General features: G+C 31.5%; 1 protein-coding gene across 6 annotated transcripts in view; it reads right to left on the minus strand.

Moving 5' to 3' along the window:
- Positions 1-10600, minus strand: part of LOC117183093 (sodium-coupled monocarboxylate transporter 1) — a 135720-nt gene that overhangs the window by 53322 nt on the left and 71798 nt on the right. The window lies entirely within an intron of this gene.

The raw sequence follows: 10600 nt of genomic DNA on the forward strand, positions 1-10600 counted from the left end.
AAATTCAACGATACATACATGTCAAACTTTTCTAACCTCAAAAAATCTTTCTACTGCTTTACCGTCATATTTTACGAAGAATGAGAAAACAAGAATTCGACTCCGTAGTACGATGAGGGCAGAACCTCGATAGGGCAGAAAATGTGATTTCCTATATATATAATTCCCCACTCCGACGCCCCGTACCGCATCTACGTTTATAATATCTTTGCGCAAACGCAGTTCAAAAAGTTGCCAAGATTGGGAGCACTCATATGAATAAGCCTTTATATTTACAAATTTGCTATATAACCTGCAAATGATATTTATCAAGTCATTGTATCAAATTTAATTACGTTATTATTTTGTCATTTAATTATCTTCATTAATTTATGTCCACCAGAGTTCGATTGAATGTGTGATTTAAGGTAAATATTGTGTTATTAGTTAATCATAATGTCGAAGTGGGCAAAGCGAAAAATAAGTTCTTTAGAAATAGGCTCAATTACATTTGAGATACTTTCGATCCCAAAGTGTGGTATCACTTAGAGCTCATTTATCGTTTTGGGTTCCTTTTCAGCAAGTAGGGTTCATTTTTGTTACATCTCCTTTGGAACCAAAAACGGGTTTCAAAGGAAACTTCAGTTCTTTCTGTGTATCGTTGGAATCGCAAAAAAACATAGATTCCGAATATAATATTTTTAATTTGCTGATTGCAAAACCATAACATTTGTATGTTCAGCATTTTACGCCTCATTAGAACAAAGCCCCCCCCCCCCCCCCCCCCCCCCCCCCCCCCGCTGGCAAAGCGATCTCGCTCGGTCAGGGAAGTGAGGAGAAGTCAAGTGGAGAGGGTAAGACGAGCAGGCAGGCCGCGATCAAATGGAAATCGCCCATGTAGACCCTACCTTTCTACCTAACTGCCTGTGTACCCCAAAATTGGAACAAAATGTTTCAACCCTAAGGATGAAAACACGCTATTTCAACCCACTCTACCGGTGTCGAAACTCAAAGTTTCTATAGAGGTACTATGAAAAATAATATGCATTACTAGGAATGCAACATAACTATTGCAACTCGTGTGAATGCAGCCCTCACTATGCTTGGGACATTTTAGAAATTGTCAAAGTATCTCAAAATATTTCAAGGGATTTCTCAAGATATCACGTTTTTTAAAAAGAATTTCAGAGAATTTCTATGGACAATCACGGGATTTTATAATGCTTTAGAGAAATTTATAGGGTTGTATGAGTTTTCAGAATAGTTAAAGGTATTTTAAAATTTTTTGAAAGGTTTAAAATGTTTCAACAGATTCTAATAGAGTCCAGTCCCACATTTACTATCGGCGAGAAAATTCGAGTCCTCTGGCTTTGACGTTGAATAAGTATGTTAAGAAAAAATGGTAGGTTAATGAAAAAGTTCTCATTTTAAGGGTGCAAATGTTGTACGTTAATGAGCCGAAAAGTAATATTCCAAAAAATTATTTGTAGCTTACAGATCTGAAAATCTGATGAAAAGTAAGGAAATTTGATAGCTTTTAAAAACAGTGAACTCTGAAGCTCGTTTTTTGTGAATAAATATGCGAGCGCACTACCTTTAGTTCTAATGAAGATAATGAAGTGACTTAAATTGTGGGTAGTTAGTTGAAATATCTGTAATAATTTACAATTTGAAGAAAGTATGTTATGGCAGTCTATCGAAGACTTACAAAGAATGTTGAATAAACTAGATGCAAGCATGAAGAGCATGGACCTCAAAATTAACGCAAACAAAACAAAAATTATGGTATTCGAAGGAAGGAGTGAGAAAACATTATGCAATATTTTATTAAATGATGAGAGAATTGAACAAGTTGATAAGTTTGTATACCTTGGTAGCTTATTTAATACGGACGGGCAGATAGATGAGGAATTAGATACACGCATAAACGAAGGTAAGAAGGTTATTGGCGGGGAATATTACATAACGACTTCGTGAGATTCTTCGCTTGGGGTGATTGCTAGAGAGATTGATCAGCAACTTGGGTCGGAGCAGTGTTGCGGAACGAACGTGTTATTTACTTAAATAAGACGAGAATTCTGGATCAATCTGAAAATTCTCAATCCCTTCCACACACTACTCCTTTCCCCTACCGAGTAAGTCACGCCTACCCCGAAAGAGAAATGGCTTAATGGTGTAATAATAATAAAGACGAGGATAAACTTCCGAAAAGTGCTTACCTCCGATTAATTTGAAACTTCGTATACTTATGTATTTTGACAGGCTGATCACGAATATGATAATGAAAATTCCCGCAAATTTGATTTTTAACGTTAAAACCCCAAAAAACTATAAAAATTTCATGTTTTTCCGTTTATTTCAGTCAATAATAAAAATTTGCAAAAAAGTTCTAAATAAAAGTTGTAGATCTTTCAATAGAAAACATTTTATGTTGATTATGTTTATACCCTCAGACTAACAGTTTTCGAGAAAATATACGATAAATATGAAAAATTACAGAAATACTGCAAAGTGTTTAGCAGTTCGACTTAAATTATATAAGAAAATGATTAAAATTATAACAACAATATATATTTTCAAAAGATCTAATAATTTTTACCTGTTTTTGGAATATTTTTAAAATATTCTTTAGATATTTATATTGTCAAAGTTGAATGTCATACATTGTGAAATTAGTGATTTTTGAGATTAGGGACGTCCGACTTATTCATTTGTTCCTCTCAAAATACATCAAAATAATTTCCATTCCTAAAATCGTACGTCAGCTTCCTCTGCATTCACCTTACTTGAAAACATTACTTTATACAAGATATATGAATTTCCGGATTAGTAATATCATAGATTAAATGCTTTTAATATTTTCTCGAACATAACCTTAGTTTTAAAATCTCTTCCCTCGTGCCCAATGTGCGTTATTCAAACACAAGACATTCCAAAAGAATATTAAAAAGATTTAAAAGAATGTATATTTGAACTTTTTTATAAATGTGTGTGTGTGTGTGTAATAGGTCTATATTTGAACATTGTTTTTTTAAAACCTAATATTTTTTTTCCTAAATACAAACTCTTAACGATAAATTCAAGGAATAAAAACTGTTCAATAATGTAGAATATTAAAAAATTGAAGTTTTGTAAAACACAGAGCCTGAAAAAATATCATTAAAAAAACTTTTTAAATTTTACTGATTATAGAAATAAAAATGTAAGGGGTCACATTTTTCCCGATCGGGGCCTGACCGGCGCCCCACCAAAATTTCAGAAAGAGATATTTTGTTTAGTCTTATTGAAAAGTACGTGAAATTCGTAGGTAATCTTTGTACGATTTATGCCCATTATTCTTAACATAAATAGCAATATTACATAGAATACGGCACTTCATATAAATGGCGATAGAGATATTTCAATATTCTCAAAAGTTTATTTTGCCTAATGTTTATTTAAACAAAATTGATATCACCGCAGAACAATAATTCTAATTTTTGGTTATTCAAATTATCAATTTGTCGAATTTTTATTTTTTCGAATTAACATTTATAGCAAATTTTATTTGTACGAAACATCATAATATATCATACATTTCATTTTCTTAAATTAATATTTGCCATAATTTATTCTTTCCATAGTCATTAGCTGCCACAATGTGGCATGTGTCGATTACATTAATTTCATTCCTGAGAGCCGAAATTCTGGTTCGTACAGATGGCACTGAATAAAATAAAGACAACATTTCAATTGTACCAATCGAAAATAGAAAAAGTATGTAAGATTGGTAAAATTCAAATTTGATCATTATATTATAAAAAATGCGTACTAACGAGAAAATAAAAAAAAATATATTCAGAAGTTTATTAAATTGGGCATCAATTGAGCCCTCACAGATATACTTTTTACTTTTTGAAGAGAATATACTACGTGAGAAGCTTAAAAAATGCAATAATTTCTTGAATTCTACACCTGGATTTCAACTCACGTCATAAACTTTGAAAATCGTCTCAAAAATCTGAAACACATACTATACAGTCTTTGAAGTCTTATCTTTTAATTAAAGTCAATAAAACTAAAAAAATCTTAATATGTTTCCGAGATATTACAAACTTGTTCATTTTTAGTCATATCTCGGGAACCCATTAAGATTTTTCAAGCTTCATTGGCTTGATTAAAGATAAGACTTCAAAGACTAGGTCATACTGTAAGTTAAAGTCGAGGTTCAAAATTCGAGAAATTCTTGAATTATTTTCAGTTTTTTCACGTGGTATATTCTCTTTAAAAGTTAAAAAATATCTTTATCAGTGGTAATTTGATGCGAAACTTCTAATTAAGTTTTCCAACTCTTTTTGAAAAAAGTGTTTAAATTCTTTTTTGAAGGAGTAAATGCGTTTCAAAGTTAAGAGTAACTATGTGTATCGCTCGTGCTATTCATATAGATAATATCTGACGATAGTAGTATAAAAATTTAATATATGCATTTCCAAGACTCTAAAAAATGAAAATAATAAAAAATCAATAAAAAGACAAAGTTCATGCAGGGCTCCTTTAAATGATATTTGACGTAGATTTTTCTAAAAATTTGTTGATTAGAAAGGTACCACTTAGGAGAGTGTGCGCATTTGGATACAAAAATTATTTTCCTTCAATATATAAAAAAAAATCACTCTCAATCAAATTATAACACAGATATTGTATATAGCAAATGGAAATTACATTAATGCACAACAAAGTAGCAATTATGGAAAATAAAAATTATGCGTCAAGTAGTATTTCGGTAATATAAAAATAATGTCAAATTGCCATTTGGTCCGTAGGTTAAGACTCAAACGTATCATAAGCACACACAAACGTACGCATTCAGGCGAAAATGATACGTATAGTTTATATATAGTGTGAAGTATTATATAAAATATTCAATTGTTTTCTACATGTTTTTGTATAAAACAAAATAATATTATATATAATACTTCACACTATATATAAACTATGTATCATTTTTCCGTCTGGGCACTGGCTGGATGTTTAGAATCAGCCATAATAAAAACTATGTAAAATAGTAATTCGGAAATATAAAAATTATTATGAATCGTTATTTAGAAAAACATTAAAGACAATATAAATTCAACAAAATAAAAAATAGGCACATTGACAATTTTCATATTTATATATAACAGCAAATGTTATAGGTACAGATTGAAGAAAACCTCTCCTAAAGTTCTATGAATACTATTAATCTATTTGTACCCGTGCAGAAATCACCCGATTTCAAACTTAATACCGATCTGGCCCTGATCGGTAGAACTCTGTGGCCCGTACCTGGGTCCGACCGGGCCAGGCCGATTTCCTACTGAAACGCCATCTCTATGCGCTCGTAGAACTAGCGCTGTTTGATATTTTCTGATTGGGCAGTGAAATTTGTATACATACTACTCGTTTATAATATTCTATCAATGATTAAAAATGCATAATGCGAGTAAGCCACGTGTTCGGAGGCACCAAACACCAGCCAGTATACCTCGAAACCTGCGCGAGGAAGATGAGAGTAAGTAATTACACTCTGCCGGCTTATTGAAACGTAACATCAAATACACTAATAATTAATTAAATTGTTTTAGGAAAAATTAGTATATTTACTATTAGATGAGTCAAATATTATTATATGATGAAATTTATCAAGTTCTTTGTTTTTAATTATTATTTAAGAACTCAAGGTTTTTCAAATTAATGTAGAGTTAGAATGATCAAATCTATTGACAAGAAATGGATTGCAGTATGCACAAAATTGTAATGTTTTTAGATTATGAGAATAAAATATGTGGTACAATCGATTCTGTATTAATAATAAATTCATTACAGACATACATTAAGGACAAATTTTCATAACATGAATTTCAGAATCAAGTAGTACAATCAAAATGCAAAATGCCAATTATGTAGGGATTCGAACAAGAGCTAATTACTTAACTGCGCATGCGTCGCATTCGGCATCCAATTGGTTTCGCGCGAAGTTTAAAATTTTAAACAAAGGTATTTTTCTTTTTTATTATAAACAATGACATTTCAACTAATAAAAATGTCCATTAGATCGAAATTAATAATTAAAAATAAAAATTAATTAAATGCATATTGTGTAAATAATATTTAAAATAACCAGAAATATTTAATTCAAACCTTTTCATTTTTGTTTAAAAGTTGTTTGGTATATATCGCTTATTAACAGACTGGAAAAAATAAAACGATAGAATAAATGATAGCTTAATTTTTCGGCGAAAATATTATCTGCAACCACCTTCTCGAATTCCTTAAGAAGTAATGCCATTGACAGCAAATTGAACTTCTTTACAGTAAAATGTTAATAAATCGTGAATCACAGGTTATTTTCCGCTGAATTTCTTTAGAAGCATTCGAAAATGTGAAGTTGTACGGAATATTTTTGCGAAAAATGTTTTTCTAATTTTTCAAAAAGTTTTATAGACAAAATTTTTTTTCAAGAAATTAAAATTGCTAATTAAAACATTTCTGATTATCATCCATTTTTTCATAAAAAACTAACCTTTTCCTGGAAACTGATACCATCTACAATAACCTTACGTTTCTCAAAAGTATAATTAAATTTTATAGTCTGAAGCCTCTTCTTTTCGTGCATGTCGTACTTTAATTTTAAATTAAAATAAAGTAATTGGAAATTCAAAATATTAATGTGGCCCTTGAAAGGAGAGGACCATTCGATAGTTTCGAGTTTACTTTATTAAATCTCCATTCGTGATTTTCACGAATGGATTATAATATAACTGATCTTGTACCGATCGGGCACCGATGGGGCACCGTTCGGGTTTCTCGATCGGGTGTCATCACCTGGCCCCGAACTGGGCGCGTGTTTCATCCGCGATCTGACCCCGACCAGGATTCCCGATCGGGGCCCGATCTGGACTGGTCTGGCCCCGATCGGGGTCAGATCGAAATTTCTGCACGGGCGTTTGAGAAACAGAAGAGTATTTAAAACTACGAAAAAACTGTTTGTACTACTCAATATTTTTACAAACGACCATTTAGCATCATTTTTATTTTTCCTAATTACCACTGGGCATCATTTTTATTTTCCCGAATTTCTATTTTTGTAATCATTTCCGATTGTGACGATTCGGTGAAGGAGGAATTGTGACAAATGACGATTCATGTATATAAATTTTAGGCCATATGGCGCATAATATTGGGATAAATTAAAATGATAAATAAATGGTGTATATAAAAAAAGCATTCTTACAAAAAGCTATCATGTTTCGAGAAAATTAATTCAACATCTGACATTTCGAGGATAAGTCTCGTATCCCGTGTCAAATTTTAACATCGTTGTGAAGTAAATTTGCAGTTTAAAAAAATGGGAATTTCAATTCTAGCTCTTGAATGGACGGAGTAAATTTTGAAAAGTTTACTTGCAAAAGGCATGTTTTAAAGAAATAATAAATTGGTTTGTATATTATTTAGTACTGAATATAGAGGACATAAAGCCAGTAATATTAATTAATTAGTTTTAAAAAAATGAAATTTCAGGTCTTTCATTCAGGTTAGAAAAAGCCTCTCCGCTTACTTTGGAGGATAATAATTGCGGTACTTACAATTACATTGCTCATATTTTTTTGCCTTTTTGTTTATCATCGTTGAAATTAGAAAGAAATTAATATATTTATTCATCCTACGTTATATTGTATTGTCTGAATTATATATATTATATATATTATTTGTATCATTCTGAAAAATATAAACTAGGAAAAATTATTATTTGGTCAAATGAATTCCAGTTAAATAAACATTTCGATAATCAAAGTATGGGGAATATTTATACAGCTCCGATCAACTAGTATGGAGTTTAATTTGGGACTTAAAATCAAAGATTAAAAAAATCGAAATTATGGTAGATATGAAAAAAAAACAAGTGATAAGGCTTCCAAAATCTTAGAAGGCATCTCTTGGAGTTGGTTTTTCGATAAGACGGGAGTAGAAAAGAGGGGAGAGGTCGAGATTAGCTCCGTTCTCTCTACGCGGCCTTGCATTCAACTATGTGTTGACCTCGTAACTACACAAATGTGCTTCTCTATAGAGCTTGAAATTCCTTGGATTATCTCCAAAACCTCAAAATGTCTCATAGAGTTCGTGAATGATTTTGGGAACAGCAGTCAAATACAAATTGCACAGTCGCCATCAGCAGCGAATTATAATATGCACTCTCTTTTAGGAAATCGTTAATTATCAATACAAAAAATCAATTTTAAAATAAAATTCACATTTCAAGCCCTGAATATTTTGAACATATTGTGTAATAACAGTTTTACCTAAGAATATTCAATCTGACATTCACCAAAAATTATCTTCTACTAGAGTATGATTTCGGCTTAATTTGAACCTGGCAGTTCTCATTTTTGCTGCATGTTAAACTTTCTTTTTTAGGTCAACTTGTGTTTTCGTTTTTTTTTCTGAAAATTACATTCTGTAAGAGATATAAAATAAACGTAGCAGAGAGTGATAAAAAGTTACTGTCGTAAAGTAAACTTGAGTTTTCCGGCTCGGTTTGTTTTTACGCAAAAGGTATTTGACACGCTCTATGAATCTCGTGATTTGAAGTGAGTTGGACTTTAGAACAACCACGGGAAGTTTCTCTTTACTGATTCGCGTACGACAAAAAAAAAAACAACTTTTAACCTGGAGAATTTCACGGTGACCAGAAAAAGGAATGCTTTATATTTTCTGAAAGCTTTTGTAATTAATTCGTTAGATAAGAGGAAAGGACAGTGAACGAATCATTTCGCGTGGCAAACAACATTAACAATTTTCTGTTGTTTATGAAATGACAGTGTTTGATTTACCAGTCTGTATGAAAATGTTTTAAATCTTTATCTGTGAAAAAATTCAAACCAAATTTTTTATGAAATTTTCACATTTAAGGTTCAAAATATGTTTATCCGCGAATGTGGAGACATTTCCCGAAAGATTGGATAAATTCCTTAAAAATTAGGATATATTCCCCAAAGCTACGGACTTGAGTAAATCCACTATAGTGCGGTGAAGTTATCAAAAAATTGAAAAAACTGAGGATGAAAATTAGGAGACGTTTTCTACGTGAAGAAAATTATTTCATGATTTATTCAAATATATATTTCGGAGTTTTGGATTAGTTGAAATAAAACTATAAAATATATTTATCACATAATATTAAATATTTTTTAAATTATTAAGTTCAAAAGAGAGAACCGAAAGATGTATCTGCTTTTATTTTCATTTTCAAAGTTACATACATTAAATTGCATACTGAATTATTGAGAATACCTACTAAAGCAGCACTTCTGTTAAAAAATATTTCTGTTTATTTATTGATAGTTTTGAAATTAATTATATTACAATAAATACTTGAATTAATATTCATATTATTATTGAATTATACTATTTTATAAACAAGAAAAAGATATTTACTTAGAACGTTATTTTTACCTTTAAACATTTTACGATTCCGCTCTCACGTCCAAATTGGCCTCCAAGAAGCTCTTTGAGGAACTTTGGTGGTTAATTTTTCCATTTCTTTAATAAAACGTTATCCAAAATATGTCGGGGAAAGTTCCCTGCTTGTAGGAAATATTCCACACCATTATTAGGGATATTTCCCGAATATATTTTGGGGTAATTTCCCCCTAAATATTTTGAAGAAATTGTCCCTCAAGTATTTCGAGGAAATTTTCTCCAGATGGTTTGGGGAAAATTGAGAAAATATAGTGTTATTTGCGTAAACATGATTTTGGGGACAATTGATATTGTCGGTCTAATGCTATTATCAACTCAGCTAAGGAGGGGATCGAGATTCATAATTTCTTTCACAATCTCTTACAAGTGAATGAAAACGAAATTCGAAGTCTTTTAAGAGATTAAAATTTCAATCTTACTAAGAAAATGAGTTTTCGGATCGGCGGCAATATGTAATCGTTACTCCAGGAGAACTAGAAAGTAATTTTTTCGTGCCTAAAAATTAAAACTATTTTGGTTTAGACTAGTAGATCGAAAATTGTAATTTTAGTGATAAATTGTATATTTCGCTTCAAGTGCGGACTGTAGGCAGTTCCACACGAGTGTGAAGTTTGCTGTGCCAGCCAGAGGAGAATCAAAGGTGAGTTGTAGGCAAATCGGAGGTGAGCCGAAGGCGAACTGTAAATGAATCGAAGACGAGCCGGAAACTACCCGCAGATGAGTCGATAGCAAGTACTGTAAACTCCACAACAGTTGAAACTGTCTACTTTCAGCAGATATTATGGCAATTTTTATAAATTATGGTGAAATTACCAAAAATTACCCAAAATTACCAACAATTTCGGGAAAATTTTAGTGAATTTGTAAATGACCGGAAATGTCCAAAAATGGTAGGTTTCCTAAGGGTAGTTGGCGAGAATGTGTTTGATGGAGGCAGAAGAGAGGAGAGGGAGGGCGATCCAAATAACGTGATAGGAAACGAGGTAAGGGAGAGCGAATGAGATAGAATGAAAGAATGCATGTGAAAAACAGGCAAATTGGAGGTACAAGAAAACTGAAAGAAAAAGGAAACGGAAGTCGCTTAGATTATAAGCGTAAAGATTGTAAGTAATGGTTACGTGAT

The sequence above is a fragment of the Belonocnema kinseyi genome, chromosome 2 (genome assembly GCF_010883055.1).
Source record: "Belonocnema kinseyi isolate 2016_QV_RU_SX_M_011 chromosome 2, B_treatae_v1, whole genome shotgun sequence".
Lineage (NCBI taxonomy): Eukaryota > Metazoa > Arthropoda > Insecta > Hymenoptera > Cynipidae > Belonocnema > Belonocnema kinseyi.